Source organism: Sardina pilchardus, chromosome 12 (assembly GCF_963854185.1).
Source record: "Sardina pilchardus chromosome 12, fSarPil1.1, whole genome shotgun sequence".
NCBI lineage: Eukaryota > Metazoa > Chordata > Actinopteri > Clupeiformes > Clupeidae > Sardina > Sardina pilchardus.
The window spans coordinates 27,973,599-27,991,271 of record NC_085005.1 but is presented as its reverse complement, the minus strand read 5'-3'; the positions used below and the strand labels follow the sequence as shown (position 1 = coordinate 27,991,271).

Genomic DNA, 17,673 nt, shown 5'->3' with positions numbered 1-17,673 from the left:
ATCTCTCTTTTTCTCTCTGTTGCTGTTTCGATGAAAGGCAGGTGTGTTTGATGCTGCAGGATACCTTATGCATGCATAATAAGGCATCTAAAGACTGACAGTGGCTCTTGTTCCTGAAAAAGCCCCACAAGGAATGGGTGGGCATAACAGAGGCCCTTTAAGATTACTCACTGGATTGCAGAGCATTAAACAGCAGGGAGTCGTCAGGAAACGTGTGCAATATCCATAACATCAATGTTTCATGCCCTTCCATTTCATGACCTTCAAAGGAATTTTCAAATATGGTTATTCGGTTTGGTAGTAAGTGTTTGTGTGAGTAAATGTGCGTGTGTGTGAGAGAGAGAGAGAGAGAGAGAGAGAGAGAGAGCTTGCTTGCATGGCTGCGATAAGAGGATGCTTGTGCATACACTTGATTGAGTGCTGCCTTCAATCCAGAGAGCTCAGTCTCTAGATGGGCACCTGTCTCCTAGACCGTAATTTGTCCTTGAAATATGTGGACTCCTCCTAGATGATGTGTGTTTGTTGAGGATTTCAACTGCAGATGCTTACAGTGGCGTGGAAGCATGAAGGTACATGCAAGCTGACCAGATTAAGAGGCTCATAAATGAAGACATGTTAACAACATATTACACATTGCATCAGTTCAGACTTGTCATTTACCACTGCAACGCCAGTCAACTTGCACTCTTAACTTTATACAGTATGCCATGTGAGGCTGTTATGGAAAGGTTATTCTTACGCCACTCCGTCCGGCATCTTGTGTCTTGTTATTTTGTGAATTTGTTACGCTGGCGATTACGCCACTCCGTTTCGGCACTGTGTCTGTAAAGCGCTTTGGGTTGCATTCAGTGCACGTTAAATGCGCTATATAAATAAAAGTACCTTACCTTACCTTACCTTACATATCTAAGGACTACAGTACCTGTATGTTCATAGATCTGTATTTATTTCATCACACACTGGTCATTGCTGATTGGTGTTTACCGAAATAATTGAAGTAGAAACTGTGGTAGCCTCCTCCATATTTTCAAAGAGCACTGTGCGGTAATTGGTATGATCATGTGCTATGTGGCACACAATGAATTCATAATGAAGTGGCAGAAAGTGGCTTGCCCTGTTCAATGAATTCAGTCCTTTGTTATCTCATATCTCATAATGTATGGCACCGTTTGTGAGTGAATATTCATAGGCATAGACTATTGGAATAAGCAGCTCTGACATTGCTCTCACTTCCGGCCACATTTTCATAAACAAGCCAGTTAGGCGCCACATTACTGGTGGACTCAAAAGTATGTTGTCTGTGTGGATTGGCAGGTTTCGAGCTGGGGGGGATCAGCCAATGCATTTGTGGCCATCTGTGATAGGGGCACCTAATTGGCTTGTTTGTCAAAAATGTGGCCAGAAGTGAACACATATATTTTTGGCTGAGGTAGCTAGCCTAGCGCGGGCCATTGAAATGAAGGGGTGCGCTCGTTCCTCCCTCTCTGCAGTTCTACACACTGTAATACCTCCATGGTAATAACTGTCTCGGTTGTGCTCCTCTAAGTGCTTCACTTTGGATTTGTTTTAGTCTGCAATGCACCACTCCAGTCATTTCAGCTGAACTTTGTATAAAATCCATGAACTGTGAAAAAATGTGATTTCTCGAAAAATGTGTGTGAACAGCTCGCAACGTCACCCGAGAATGAATATGAGTACCAGGTAAACAAATTCACACAGAGTCTGATTTAGTCCAGTCAAAGTCAAAAAGCTGCAAACCTGCTCTAAAAGAAAACTCCGAACACAATTAAACACTGGAACCAAAGCACTGCAGGGGATCAGCTGCTTCTAGGACTTTCTATAGCAATGCATATTAATAAGATCCTGTTCTCCTCCAAGCAAGGGATGTACCTTACTGAAACAAGAAAAATTGCATAGAGAGCACTGTGGAGAGTTTTCTGGTTTTTTTTTTTTTTTTTTTTTTTTTGTCGCCTTACCTCCTCTTGCATGCTCAGGTCTACAAGTTCCTGGCTCTGTTCCTTTTGCTCTCATCACACTGTGACTCTGCTTCCCTCCATCTGTATTCCACATGTGTAGTCCCTCGCTCGCTATGATTATATTGCTGTGCAGGGGAGGTAAGTGCCTGTCTGCAGGTATCACTGGCTCCCCTGGGTCCTTCCCCAGACTAGAGACAAGCCGTAGCTTCTCATACGGAGCCTCCCAGGACCTCTCTCTCTCCCTCTTTCTCTCCCTCTCTCTCTCTCCAGCATGAAAGAGGTGAGGGAAAGGCTCTCATTCTCTCTCTCTCTCTTTCCCTCTTGCTCTTTCCCTCGTTCTGTTATTAATGTCTCTGCACCTTGTCTAGCTCCTTTCTCTCCTCTCCTGTCCCTTCTACCTCCCTCCATCCCCTGGTGCTCTCGTTCCTTCTGTCCCCCTCTTTCTCCCTTGCTCTTGTTCCTCCGGTGCTCTTGTCCTTTCCTCCCTTTCTCTGCCCTTCACCCCCCCCCCCCCCACACACACACACACCCACACACACTCTCTCTCTAAGAGAATATTTCAGGTGGAGTCTGTGCAATAAAAACCGAACTGCAGAGCGCGAGCCGCTCGTCTGGATTATTGCACGCGCGAGGCACCATGACTCTTTGCCTTTGCTTGTGTCCACACACAATAATCACACGGCGCTATAAACGTACATCTCTAGAGCCACAATGATAAAACAAGGGCCCTTGTAGCCCACTCTGAAAATACACCGTCTTTTCACCTGGTGAGTCCCGGGAGCAGGCTGGCTGCGTCTGCCAGGTCGTGCAGTTGTTGATCGCGCCACAAGAGAACCTTCAAAAGGGCACGGAAACTGACAGAGAGATGTGCTATATAATACAGTTTAATTAGTCTCCTCATTATATGGCAGTGTCAACAAAGCTCTTCAGCAGTCCAGGCATATCTGATTTAATTGAGGGACACGCTTGCTTCTTTTCAACCCACGGAGTTGCCACGGCATGAATAATAATGCGAGGCATAACCTCATTCTTCCTGATTAATATTTACAGGGATAATTTCGCACTGACCTTTGGTGTGATACAATGGATTGGAGCTGTTCCCTTCTGTAGGAGCAGGCTCCCGAAGACTCCCAGCCCTGGGATTCTTTCTTTTTTTCTTTCTTTCTTTCTTTATTTTCTTTCTTTCTCTCTTTTCTTGTTGTTTTCTTTTCTCTGTCTGACGATATAGAAGGTGTCCTCCATCGTGTACCTGTTCAAGACTCTGTAACGTTGAAGAAGTGTCCAGCACCCACAAAGGCTTTCTTTGAGTTCTCTCCTTTGGTTTCATCAACTATGTATGTCATCGATCTGGCTGAAGAGCTGCCCGTACCACACCCTGAGGCCCATAAGGCATTGTTTATTTAGTTTGTTTGCACCTAGGTTTCTTGGTGTTGTTGTTGATGTTGACAGCCACCCCACTCCACCACCTCCCCCAACTCCTCACCCAGCTCCCAGTTGCTCTTCGCAATACTCCCCTGGCGTTCTTGGGAACTTCATGAATTGTTTCCCACCCAAGCTCCATTCAAGTAAAAAAAAAAAAAAAAAGACATCTCTCTGGTCACTTTGCTTAGTACAGGCCACGCATACAGATTCATCCTCATGTACTGTCAGTGGTACAAAGGGTATAAGGTGATGGTTTCAAGACACTCCCTCCTGAAAATGATCTGTAGTTACAGCAGCACACTATGTTCAGTAGCTTTTTGCGAACAGCAACTTTTCCTCCGGCTCATTGCCATCCCTGAAAGACAACTAGTCAATAGTGGACTGTCAACAATGTTTTCATTGAAATGAGAGTGAAAGCAATCCTATATGAAACACAACAAGATGATGAGAGAATGGACTACAGTAGATGGGTCAGGTACACACAGAGATAGCAAATGAATCCATCTTTCGGGGTTTGTTTGTTATACTGTATGTGTGTAGTGTGTGGGGGAAAAGAAGGAGTGCTTACTTTTTAGGAGGATTGGTGTTATATCCAAAGCAGCATAGCCTAACAGGCATAGAAAGAACCAGAGCATCCTTTATTGATCCTTCACTGGAAGAACTAAGGGTCTCAACGCTGCACTGCCACAGAAGCTCCATACAGATTTCACCCTAAAGGGAGGGGGGGGAGAGACAGAGAGAGAGAGAGAGAGAGAGAGAGAGAGAAGGTAAAAACATCCTTGCCGTAATAAAGCTATCGTGCCCCCAACCCTCACCCCTCCACCACACCCCCCGTTCAGCTGTTTGAATGCTCCTTATCTTAAATAAAGGGCCAAAGGCCTTGAAAATGTAGCGGCAAGATCATCGCTGCTTATTTTTCCTTCCCATTCAACATCAATTACCGGCCAGCGAGGGACTGTGGCAGTGGCCGCGGGAGGCATAAATTGTGAATGGGAAAGAGAGCAGGGTGCGCCAGCCGCTCGGAGGGGGTCAGTGGGAGGGTGTGTGTGTGTGTGTGTGTGTGTGTGTGGGCGGGGGGGGGGTAGTAGCAGAGGATAAGTCATGTTTGCATTTGTGAAAAGAAATGATCTCGGGGAAAAAAGTGATCACGGGAGATGAATGCGAATGAGTTTTAATCATAAAAAAGCAGGGACAGTTTCATTTCATTAAAGAGGCAGAGTCATCCGGCACATATAAAAGGTCCTCCGCGCTACACCGATTTACATCATTCTGTCAGAGACTGTCGGTAAAATGCCTCGCCTCTATGTGCAATCGCTCTTAGAAACAGACATGGCAGACTGTTAATTACAATGGCTCCAGTGAAAATTACTTTATTGATTTGCATCGCCCTGCTCTCAGCAAGAGTAAATGCAAACTGAGTTAGCAAGAAAAAAAAGTTGCTGTTGGAAAGATAGACAGATACAGTGGATACATGGACAAATAGATAAACAGACAGATAAACCAACAATCAACGGTAAGCTATATATGCCAGCATAGACCAATACATATAGATTGCTTGATCATTATACTATACACACTATTTTGACATGATCAATTCATGAAAAATACTGAATCTCTTGATTAACACCACAGCATTAGCCACATGAGCATGAGAGAATATGAAGACATGATGCACGTTTGACCCCTCTCTCTATCTCTATCTCCTGTCGCTGTGTTAGTCGCTCACTATGTGATGGTTAGTAGTGACGGCTTCAGTGGAAGCTCAGGGGCAGATGTGAACCAGGGGAATTTCGCTTTGGTGTGTGTTTGTGGGTGGGGTGGAATGGCGGGGGGGGGGGGGGGGGGTGGTTGTGTAAGGTGTGACAGGCAGGCTTAGGGGCGATGGAGACATCACAAGCTGACAGGGTCTGGCTCTGGTCCAGGCTCACAGAAGGGTAGCGCGAGAGAGGGAGAGTGCCAGGCGTTTTGTGGGGTGGATTAGCCAAGCCGCCAAGGGCACGGCTCCTACAACACGCTCCCGGGGAGAAGAAAGGACCCGAGATATGACAGCGCAGCGTAAGCTCCGACTCGTCAGATCGCTCACCTGTGGTGGTGTGTCAAAGCTTTGTGCGGATGTCGTGTCTCCTTCACATGGTGCCTTCAACCCACTTTGTTTAACTCACACATTTTGAAGTGTTTTGAAAAGGGGTTTAATTAAAATTAGATTGTATCTGATCGTTTGATGTTTGAGCACTACACGTTAGTACCTGCTACTTAAAAGTTGTCTTTAATTAATTTTTTTATTATTATTATTTTTTTAGCTATTTTTTATTCAATGATTCTCGGAACACTGGGGCACATGCAACTTGGTGGGCATGTGGCCCACACTAGGTTGATACAGAATATCAGCCACATAAGACCACATTACTGGAATATAGCTACAGTATGTACAGAAACTGCAGCCATTCAGTGTATGGGACATGGATTCTATTACCGGATCTTACTCATTGTGAATACATAATAGTGAGTCAGCTAACAGATTGACAGATTAAACTGAGTTTATAATACCTAAAGTCACACACACACACACACACAGAGAACACACTCATACATACACATTTTTACACAGCCTATAATTGTTTTTGGTGAAACACTACACCTGAAGTCTAATAACCTCCTCTGATACACAATGTGTTGCAGGAGTAGGTAATCGAGAGAAATTGAGAAGTCTGATTTTATTTTCTGCGGACAGAATATGTCGGACTTAAAATTCAAACACGGAAAAGGCCTGCAGCAGAAAACGTCCAAACATACTGTACATACTGTAGGTATCATGATGCACATACAATACATACCATTTAATGGCTACACACATTACACCTGTGGGCTACAGAGTGAAGGAATGCAAGCATCTACTGTACGTAGGCCTATGTTATCTACATAAATATCCAGCAAGCTGGACAGATGCTCGGAAATCATGTTCACGTACAAACCCTAATGAATCCTATTAAATATCTCCATACGAAACACCTGTGACTGCTGCTAATTGTAATTGCACATTTATTTCCTGCCGTGCTATCTTATTATCTAATTATTGTGATGAATTCTAAGCAATCATTAGGTGTGATAGGTAAATAAATTGAATTACTGTGAGTGTCTTTCAGGCCTTGAATAATAATAAATGAAAGGATTTCTTTCTCTTTTCTTTTTTTTCTTGTCTTCTTTCCCTTGCTCAGAGGCAGTCACAGTGGAGTCATTCAATGAGTCTTCTTCATTGTGAGCACACGGGCATTATTCCTTGACATGATCGAAGATGGCAGATTAAATGGGAATTTTCACTTTGTGGCACAGGGCCCTGACTATTACCATGGCACGCGACGTGCCAGCCCTAACTAGTCATTAAAGCGCCGCACAGACCAGCGTACACGTTTGAGAGGCAGCCATTACAGCCTGTGCTCAGAAGCCCGTAGAATTAAATCATGTTGATTGGCAGCGCGCATCTGGAGGATTGCGTTGTCTTATGTCTCCTCACGTTTCATCTTGCGACCGCCTCTCTTCCTTATTTAGATATAGCAGCCACGCAGCCTGGCGTTCTCTCCTCCATGGCGCATATACTCCCTATGCCCTTGTTTACATGCCAGCGTCTGTTTCTGAACCTAAGCTCAGTGTTGAATCTAGATGCTGAAGTTATTAAAGAAATGTAAAGTTTCGATCTAAATTAGTATACAAGTAGGCATGTTCATTCTGCTGTCCCTATAAGGCTTTGTCATTGGTGAGGGTGAGTATTGCAGCAGTCTTGTTTGATGCAGTGCTGTTGCTGTTGACAGTTGGCCAAAATGTTGTAGTTGGAAGTTTATATATATATATATTTTATTATTTAAACATTTTATTTTTGTTTTTTACAACATTACTCATGATGTAAAAGATTTGGCCATGCTTTTCTCTAGCACATACTGTAGCTCTCATAATGCAATGCAAATTACTGACATTATTCCAGAAAAGCATTCAACCAGGCATTCTACAGTACATAATATTTAACAAAACACATTGAGGCACTCTAGAATTTTCCTCATCCATGGTATACTGTAGTTTTCAAACCAAATACCAGGATCCAGTCAACAAGACTGTGCGGGCAACATGAGCGTGAGAAACCAATGGCTACCATGGCAGTGGCTGCAATAACAACATTAACAAAAAGCTTTTGGGTGCTTTTTGAGGTTGTTATCAACAGCTACTTCACTTTCATCAGACATCTGTTTCAGACATCAAAGTCGGCGTAGCATCACTTGACTATGTCGAGTTGTACTTTGGCAATCACCCCAGTGTCTGTGTGCAAAACCTTTTAGACACTTTACAGTCCAAGAGTGTCTGTTTTCTGCAAAATACTGGAATTGAGGAAATTGCTACAGTATTCTATACTGAATTATTCTAGAGAAAGATATAGCATTATCAGACAGGTGTTTAAAGGTGTTTGAACATTGAAGAGCTTGAAAGAGGTACTGGCAAGTCAACATGGCCAATGAAGGCAAGGGTGATTCTAGTAGTGGCTGGGGTGCTGAGGGCAGAATTGCGTCCAGCTTGCTTTAACTGACCCATGTAGAACCGGACTCTGTGAAGCCGATGCTGTCCATAGCACTAGAACACTAGAACATGTTCTGCAGCACCATCACTGCCACACCATTGTGATAGCGATCACACACACATACAGTACACACACACACACACACACACACACACACACACACAGGACACTGGTGACAATTTGCCTTGTGCTTCTTTGGTGGCAGTAATAGTAGTGGTTGTACCCAACCCGATCTCACAACCAATGCGTATGAAATCGTACGCAACTCGAGACCGAAAATGCGTATGAATTCATACGCAAATCCAGTGAGTCACACATGCGCAGTAGCTTATATATCAGCTAGAGCGAGGGCAACACGGCCGCATGCTGGCCGCACGGCCACCTGTCAAACTCATTTTTTAATTCAGAAATAAGTTTCGTTAAAAATAAATAACTAGTGATGTAGCCTAATATAGACGAATTAATTAAATTTCTGTTTGATAGCAATTCTTTAAACGTGATAATTGGCTAATCTGTTGGTGATGATGCCGAAGGTTTACGTTTGTAATACATTTTTAGAAATCAGCGTTTTTTTTAAGTTTTGACCCATGTTTTAGTTTCTTTTAAAAATTGAGTGCCACTAATAAAGCCAGCATTTGTGTATTTAGAGGGCGATCAAGATAACGATTTTAAATAGCCTTCATAATTAAATATTCCTTCGTGGCGAATGTCAAGTTAATTAATCTTAGACATTTCAACACGTTGACGTTTCCTGATGTCATTACTTTGCGACACTGTCAGCTTGCTGCTTGCTGGTAGGCCTACTGCCCATGTTGATAAAATAAACCTCTCTCTGCCTGTTGTAAGTAGACGCGAAAATATGTATTTTGTTGTTTGTTTACTTTCATGCTTTTCTAATTACTTGGTTATTTATTCGTCCCTGCTCATTTGCCGTAGCTTGTTGAGTTAGTCTTTTGAACATGAGCTCAATTATCATTATGCTAGCCTTACAGAATGCACTCGTTAGGGTGATGTTGTGGTCAGCGGCAGCCCTGGTAAATTGGTGCAAAAGCATGTATTTTTGCATGATCAATTAAAATCATGCCCTCTCTCAGCCGCTAATTCCAACTGTTGCAAGTGGAAGAAATCAAGGACATCACGTCTACTACTAGCCTACGTGCAAAGACAACAGCTGGCAGCAGTGTGACCGGGAAAATGCGATGAGCTGTCATGTGACACACGCAAACACAAGAAAGCGGAAACGCATGATGGAGCGAGAGCCACAGTGGGGTAAGTCATTCGTCTTTTTATCTATCCCGACTGCAGCACTTTACATATCCCACATCTCTTCGTGCACAACACTCGACATCTTACACACACACACACACACACACACACACACACACACACACACACACACACACACACCTGACTGCCCTCCTTACCCCACCTTAACCTAACTCCCCCACTTCACTGCATCATAGATCATCAAGACCTCCCCAACCCACAACAGTTTATCCTTGTCTCACCTATACAATATGTCAATGAATAGTTGTGATAAAATGAAAAAGGAAAGAAAAGTGGCCTGATGTGTTGTATAGGGATGGCTCTGCAATGTTTTCTATATTTATTTAGTTTTTTCTTTTCATTTCATCATGTTTTCACAGGTCCTTGGTCCATTTCCCGTGAGGTAAATTCAGTCTCTGCATTTAACCCAATTTAACCGAATTAGTGAACACACACAGCACACAGTGAACACACAGTGAGGTGAATCACACACTAACCCAGAGCAGTGAGCTGCCTGCCCAACCAGCCACGCTCGGGGAGCAGTGAGGGGTTAGGTGCTTTGCTCAAGGGCAAGGGACTGGTCGGGGATCGAACCGGCAACACACACCAGTCCCTTTTACATTGCTTTTACTGTGGTTTTGCTATGGTAGATATGGTTGTTGCTGCTCTGCTAAATATAGAAACCAACTGTACAAGCTTGAAGCCCTAACCAGTAGGCTACGACTGCCCCTTTTGTCCTTTTGCCCTCCCCCTCCCCCTGCTGATTGGCCTGCACCAAGGGCCCGGTGTAGGCCAACCTTTTAAATCCATGGAGCTGCAGTTGTTCGCTCTCTCCCCTGATGCCGGCCTAAGTCTATTAGTTGTTGGAATTCGTTGTGTTATTCTTTATCCTTAGTAGATCTATAAAGTTTTTGTTATATTTGATTATTGTAAATAAATTATTCATGTTCTATTGTGAACCTCTCGTGTGTCTCCCATCTTTGTCACAGGTGTGTTTTCCTGAAGAGGCTGAAACATGCTGACACCTCAGTCCTTGCTTCCATTAACAGCTGTGTTATGGAGCGCATCCTCGGGTTAGGATGTGCTAACCCACATCATGGTCTTCTGCAGCGGGTGGATACAGAGGACAATCGGCAGGTATTTTACATGACTTTTACATTGCTTTTACATTGCTTTTACTGTGGTTTTGCTATGGTAGATATGGTTGTAGATATGGTTGTTGTCTCAAATAAAATACATATCTTATTAGTGCATAGACTGATGTTTCAGAAACTGCTAATGGTCTGACAACTAATACTTTTAAAAAAAAAAAAATTACTGGAAAAATATATTAAATAACCAAAAAAATGCCCTAAGACATGCACCTACCACGTATGAGGTCAGTTGTTTGCATGTAGTAGAGTGAGATATGGCTTTCCATACATGAAATGACATCTACTCATTGAGAGCTTTCAGAAAATATATGACCTATGGTACCTAGGTGTACGTATCCCAGCGTTGCACCTCAAAATGTACTGACTGTGAGTTCAGCTGGCCAGTTTGTTATACGCACCTATCACGTATGAGTTCAGTTCTTTTGCATGTAGAAGGTTAAGATATGGCTTTGCATACATTAAATGACATCTATTCTTTAAGAGCTTTCAGAAAATATATGACTTATGGTACCTAGGTGTACGTATTCCAGTGTTGCACCTCAAAATGTACTGACTGTGAGTTCAGCTGGCCAGTTTGTTATATGCGCCTACCACGTATGAGTTCAGTTCTTTTGCATGTAGAAGGTTGAGATATGGCTTTGCATACATTAAATGACATCTATTCTTTAAGAGCTTTCAGAAAATATATGACTTATGGTACCTAGGTGTACGTATCCCAGCGTTGCACCTCAAAATGTACTGACTGTGAGTTCAGCTGGCCAGTTTGTTATACGCGCCTACCACGTATGAGGTCAGTTCTTTTGCATGTAGAAGAGTGAGATATGGCTTTGCATATATTAAATGACATCTATTCTTTCAGAGCTTTCAGAAAATATATGACTTATGGTACCTAGGTGTACGTATCCCAGCGTTGCACCTCAAAATGTACTGACTGTGAGTTCAGCTGGCCAGCTTGTTATACGCGCCTATCACGTATGAGGTCAGTTCTTTTTCATGTAGAAGAGTGAGATATGGCTTTGCATACATTAAATGACATCTATTCTTTAAGAGCTTTCAGAAAATATATGACTTATGGTACCTAGGTGTACGTATCCCAGTGTTGCACCTCAAAATGTACTGACTTTGAGTTCAGCTGGCCAGTTTGTCATAGGCGCCTACCATGTATGAGGTCAGTTCTTTTGTATGTAGAAGAGTGAGATATGGCTTTGCATACATTAAATGACATCTATTCTTTAAGAGCTTTCAGAAAATATATGACTTATGGTACCTAGGTGTACGTATCCCAGCGTTACACCTCAAAATGTACTGACTGTGAGTTCAGCTGGCCAGTTTGTTATACGCGCCTACCACGTATGAGGTCAGTTCTTTTGCATGTAGAAGAGTGAGATATGGCTTTGCATACATTAAATGACATCTATTCTTTAAGAGCTTTCAGAAAATATATGACTTATGGTACCCAGGTGTACGTATCCCAGCGTTACACCTCAAAATGTACTGACTGTGAGTTCAGCTGGCCAGTTTGTCATAGGCGCCTACCACGTATGAGGTCAGTTCTTTTGCATGTAGAAGAGTGAGATATGGCTTTGCATACATTAAATGACATCTATTCTTTAAGAGCTTTCAGAAAATATATGACTTATGGTACCTAGGTGTATGTATCCCAGCGTTACACCTCAAAATGTACTGACTGTGAGTTCAGCTGGCCAGTTTGTCATAGGCGCCTACCACGTATGAGGTCAGTTCTTTTGCATGTAGCAGAGTGAGATATGGCTTTGCATACATTAAATGACATCTATTCTTTAAGAGCTTTCAGAAAATATATGACTTGAGGTACCTAGGTGTACGTATCCCAGCGTTACACCTCAAAATGTACTGACTGTGAGTTCAGCTGGCCAGTTTGTTATACGCGCCTACCACGTATGAGGTCATGCAACACACTGCCCACCACCCTCTGAATCAACAGTTTGCCACTGCCCTCACACACACACACACAAACAAACACACACTGCCCCTTACACCTCCAATCCCTACATAACATGCAGTACACCCCCCCATCTTGTCATGTTTTTTCTTAAGTTGGTGTCTCTTATTATTGTTAAGTATTTTGCGAGTTGGTATTCTCTGTTAAGGGTCAAATAATTGACTTTGCTTTGTTTGCTTTGTTTTTCTGTTGTTTCTGTCCAGTAGGTTAGTGTTGATCATTTGTTTGGTACCTATTCCTTCAAGAGGGGTGCCAGTGTCCTGATGCTGACCAGTGCCACCGGTTCCGCCACTTGCTTCCTGCTGGAGCCTAAGCACCAACTGGATGAGGGGACTCCTCTCTGTGTTGAATCCCCCGGCTCTTTAAGGCTTTGAAGTGGTATGATATGGGGTCACTTGTCCTCAAATGCTGCCAGAAGGCTCTCTTTACAATTTTATTCAAAAGTATCTGTCAATGTAAAGCACACAGAAGGGTGGAATATATCTTATTATGCCATAAATGGCACCTGCTCCTCACAAGCATTCCAAAAATATATGATTTAGGCTACTTAATGTGATCTGTCTTCATATTACACCCTAAAAACTACCACTACTCAAAAGTGTCCATCAATGCAAACTTAATGTGATCTGTCTTCATGTTACAGGAGAGTGGTGTCAAACTACAAGACAGACAGCATGTAAACAAGGCCTTGTTTGTCCTTGTTTGGCTACTCATCACTCTTCTACTTCCTGAAGAGGCTGAAGCATGCTGGCCTTGACACCTCAGTCCTTGCTTCCATCAACAGCTGTGTTATGGAGCACATCGTCATCATTGTCTACTACTGCAACGGGTGGATAAGGAGGGCAAATGGCAGGTATTTTACATCACTTTTACATTACTTTTACTGTCATATTTAGAAAAAAGTCATGATCCCCCATTCAAAAAAGTAAAACTTTACTTCTTTGATATCAAAACTTACACATGGCTTGACATAGTTGGATTGGCGTTAGTGAAACGAGTTGTGCAAGGATGACCAGACAACGCTATTCGCTTTATCACTTATCTTGGATGTCTTAACACTGCTGTTGTTGTCTGTTGTTGTTGTTGTTCTGTGGTGTATGAGTTATTGTTGTGTGCGCTGGTAGTGACGTTGTTGTGTGTTGTTTTTGGTGGGCTGATGGTTGTTGTAGACTGTTTTTGAAAAAGAACACTAACTGTAGGCATATCAATGCTCTTGGATGGGGATTTTTGTTGTTGTGTGATCGTTGTTGTTGTTGTTGTTGTGTGATCGTTGTTGTTGTTGTTGTTGTGTGATCGTTGTTGTTGCGTGATCGTTGTTGTTGTGTGATCGTTGTTGTTGTTGTTGTGTGATCATTGTTGTGTGATCGTTGTTGTTGCGTGATCGTTGTTGTTGTGTGATCGTTGTTGTTGTTGTTGTGTGATCATTGTTGTGTGATCGTTGTTGTTGCGTGATCGTTGTTGTTGTGTGATCGTTGTTGTTGTTGTTGTGTGATCATTGTTGTGTGATCGTTGTTGTTGTGTGTTATGATCGTTGTTGTTGTTGTGTGATTGTGTTGTGATGTGTGATCATTGTTGTTTTTGTTGTTGTGTGATAGTTGTATGATCGTTGTTGTTGTTGTGTGATCGTTGTTGTTGTTGTTGTTGTGTGATCGTTGTTGTTGTTGTGTGAACGTTATTGTCGTTGTTGTGTGATTGTTGTTGTTGTGTGATCGTTGTTGTTGTGTGATCGTTGTTGGTATTGTGTGATCGTTGTTGTAGTATGATCGTTGTTATTGTGTGATCGTTGTTGTTGTGTGATTGTTGTTGTTTTGTGATGTGTGATCATTGTTGTTTTTGTTGTTGTGTGATAGTTGTGTGATTGTTGTTGTTGTGTGATTGTTGTTGTTGTTGTTGTGTGATCGTTGTTGTGTGATCGTTGTTGTTGTGTGATTGTGTGATTGTTGTTGTGTGATGTTGTTGTATGATTGTTCTTGTGTGATCGTGTTGTAGTTGTTGTGTGATTGTTGTTGTTGTTGTTATTATTGTGTGATCGTTGTTGTAGTGTGATCGTTGTTATTGTGTGATCGTTGTTGTGTGATTGTTGTTGTGTGATCATTGTTGTTGTTGTTGTGTGATCATTGTGTGATTGTTGTTGTTGTGTGATCCTTGTAGTTGTGTGATCGTTGTTGTTGTTGTTGTTGTGTGATCATTGTTGTGTGATTGTTGTTGTTGTGTGAACGTTGTTGTTGTTGTGTGATTGTTGTTGTTGTGTTATCCTTGTTGTTGTGTGATCGTTGTTGTTGTTGTGTGATCGTTGCTGTAGTAGTGCTTCAGTGATGGTCTTTTCATGTTCTGTGTTTTGTTTCCCTCTGTTCGCAGGCAGTGTGCTGTGAGGACTGTCCCGCCACTTGCTTCCCGCTGGAGTCTTAGCACCAACTGGATGAGGGGACTCCTCTCCGTTTTGAATTTCTGGCTCTCCATGGCTTTGAAGTAATATGATGTGGGGTCACTTGTTCTCAAATGCTGCCAGAACTTGAAGGTTCGCTTTTCAATTTTATTCAAACGTATCTGTCAATACAAACGTCAACGCCCTCCTGACAAATGTTGTTATCAAGCACACAGAAGGGTGGAATATAACTTAGTATACCTTAAAGGAACACTTCACCGTTTTTTCATATTAAACTACGTTATTCCCTTAACTAAATGTTACACCCTAAAAACTACCAGTATTCGGCTCGTCTGAACCCTACTTAACTATTGCACCTGACTTGTATGCTGCTAGTGTGGGTTTGCTTTTGCTTATTTGTCACACAAAATGGAGTAGTTTGCATTAATTATATTCATGGACAGGGTCAATTGTAATATATGCTTTCTTTCTCTTTTACAGACACTTGACATTTACTGCCAAAAGGTGCCACCAGAGCACCTCTCCCTACCCTACAGGACATCTACTTGTATACCAGAAGAGTACAGACTGAACAGGAGTTTCTTTCCTCAAGCCATCTGCATCCCGATCACACATAACTCTTTAAACTACATTATATAGACTTGCCATACTGCACTTACACACACTGCTCTGTTTACCACCTGAAAAGATTGTTGCTGCACTGTCTCAGGTTTTGTTCAAACCATGTCTATATCAAGGATGGTTCCCAAAACCAACGCCTGTAAAATATTTCTGTTAAAATCCTATGTCTTCATATTATTAAGTTTGTACAGCAAGCTCATTTTCTGCGAGGCCCTTGATTTGGCGAAAAGTGCAAAAAACAGTGACATTAAGGGTATGAACTTCTTTTTGTGCACATTTACATACTATGGGTTATTAATGTTGTACCAATATTTTAGCTCCCCTTACATAATGTTGACACAAAAAAGTTTACAAGGCCCATAGTATCACCAGTTTTGCACCTTGTTGCTTATCTAGAGCCTCATATAAAATGAATGGGTATGCACTACAAACAATGGTCCAGTCATACTGAGAACATGTCTGTCTTCCATCTTCCACCAAGTTTGGGCAGATTGGAACAATATTTTTTAAATATATCAATGCCTAAAGATGGCCTCCAAGGAATTTCTGAGAGTGAAAATGATACAAAATCAAGGGTGAAAAGGTGTATGGAATTATAAAATTGAGCAAAAAGATTTTACAGGTCTTGGTTTTGGGACTTAAAGGTAGTCAAGAGCAAAATCTGAGACGGTGCAGCAACTGTTTTCCTGGATTGTATCTGACTTGAAACAGAATGACCCCCCTTCCTTATCATTAAATTACATGACTGCATTTCTAAATCCTTCTTTCTTTATCCTGTACACCTCTGCACAGGCAAGTTGAGAAGCTGAATGTCAGTTCTCTATGTATTTTACAATGATATCTCTGTATCTGACAATTCCTTGAATCCTTGACAGAAGGCTCAATTTTGTATTGTGATATTTTGTGATGTCTACAGAAATAAAAATACTTGTTACCGATTTGTGTTGTTTTTAAGTTTTATACATAATTCTGGCATCATTTGCAACTCATGTACACATTTCACAAAGCATAGTGTTATAGTGACGCCCCCTGGCAACCATCCCTATTACCCTAGCAATGCCCTAGCAACAACCTAGCAACCACCTTTACAATGTCAACGTAACAACCAGCATAGCAGCCAACATGATTACCACCATAGCAGGAACCAGCATAGCAACCGCATTATTTTGCACAGCAACCACCATATGTAGCGTAGCAACGCCCTAGCAATCGTCTCAATGACCCTAGCAACGTCCTAGCAACCATCTTAAATACCCTAGCAACAAGCTCTACAATGTCAACCTAGCAACCACCAAAGCAACCAACATGATTACCTAGCAACCACCATAGCAACCACTTTATTTATGCGTTTTGGCCTAATGGATGTTGCGTTAATGCGGGTAACTTTTGATCTGTGTGCCTGATTTTCAAAAATGAGGTACTTTTGCGACCCTTTTGGTGATCTGCACCTGATGAAGCCCACTCTTAATTCCTCAGAGATGCCATTCTAGTTGATTATAACTGGTGTAACCTTATCAAGGCCTGTCTAACTATGCAAATCAAGGACATCTAAACCTAGGGTTGGTATTTGTAACTTGTATACCCCTTAGACTGATTAAATTTGGCATGTGACATCTGTATATGACACTAAATATGAGTGTGTAATAAAATCACACATCACATATTCACAGACTCTATAGCGCCCCCTAGAAATCCAATATTTCCTATATTTAGCTCCGCCTCCTGGCAACACACAAGCCACTAGCTGTCTCAAATTTGACAAACTAGTTTGTTATCATCCCCTGTACCAAAATATGTGCCACATGCTGGCACTATCTTGAGTTAACTGGTGTAATCCTATCAAGGCCTGTCTGACCTATGCAAATTATGACCATCTACACCTAGGGTTAGAATTTCTAACTTACATACCTCCTAGACAGACTAAATTTGGCATGTGACATCTATGTATGACATAAAATATATGAGTGAAGTAAAACCACACCTCACATATTCACAGACTCTATAGCGCCCCCTAGAAATCTAGATTTTCCAATCTTTGGCTCCGCCTCCTGTCAACACACAAGCAGCTGGAGGTCTCAAATTTGACAAACAAGTTTGTTATCACTCCCTGAATCAAAATATGTGCCACATGTCAACATTTCATGAAAAAATGAGTGTGACACTTACTTAGGCCTATCTGGCCAATATGGGTGTCTGAATGGTAGTTTCTGAGTATGTCCAGAGCATCAAACTTGCCAAGGCAGGTAAGGTCAGTGAAATTTGATTTATTTCAGCACAGCATACCTCTGTGTATCATAATCAATCAA

General features: G+C 42.0%; 1 long non-coding RNA gene across 1 annotated transcript; it reads left to right on the top strand.

The window, feature by feature from the left end:
- The first annotated feature begins 8,722 nt into the window (after window positions 1-8,722).
- On the top strand, window positions 8,723-16,267 carry LOC134097988 (uncharacterized). The gene is made up of 8 exons (XR_009940981.1): window positions 8,723-8,800; window positions 9,054-9,228; window positions 9,606-9,628; window positions 10,215-10,362; window positions 12,564-12,738; window positions 13,004-13,213; window positions 14,719-14,878; window positions 15,227-16,267. It is a non-coding gene; the product is annotated as an uncharacterized LOC134097988 (long non-coding RNA).
- The last annotated feature ends 1,406 nt before the right edge of the window (window positions 16,268-17,673 follow it).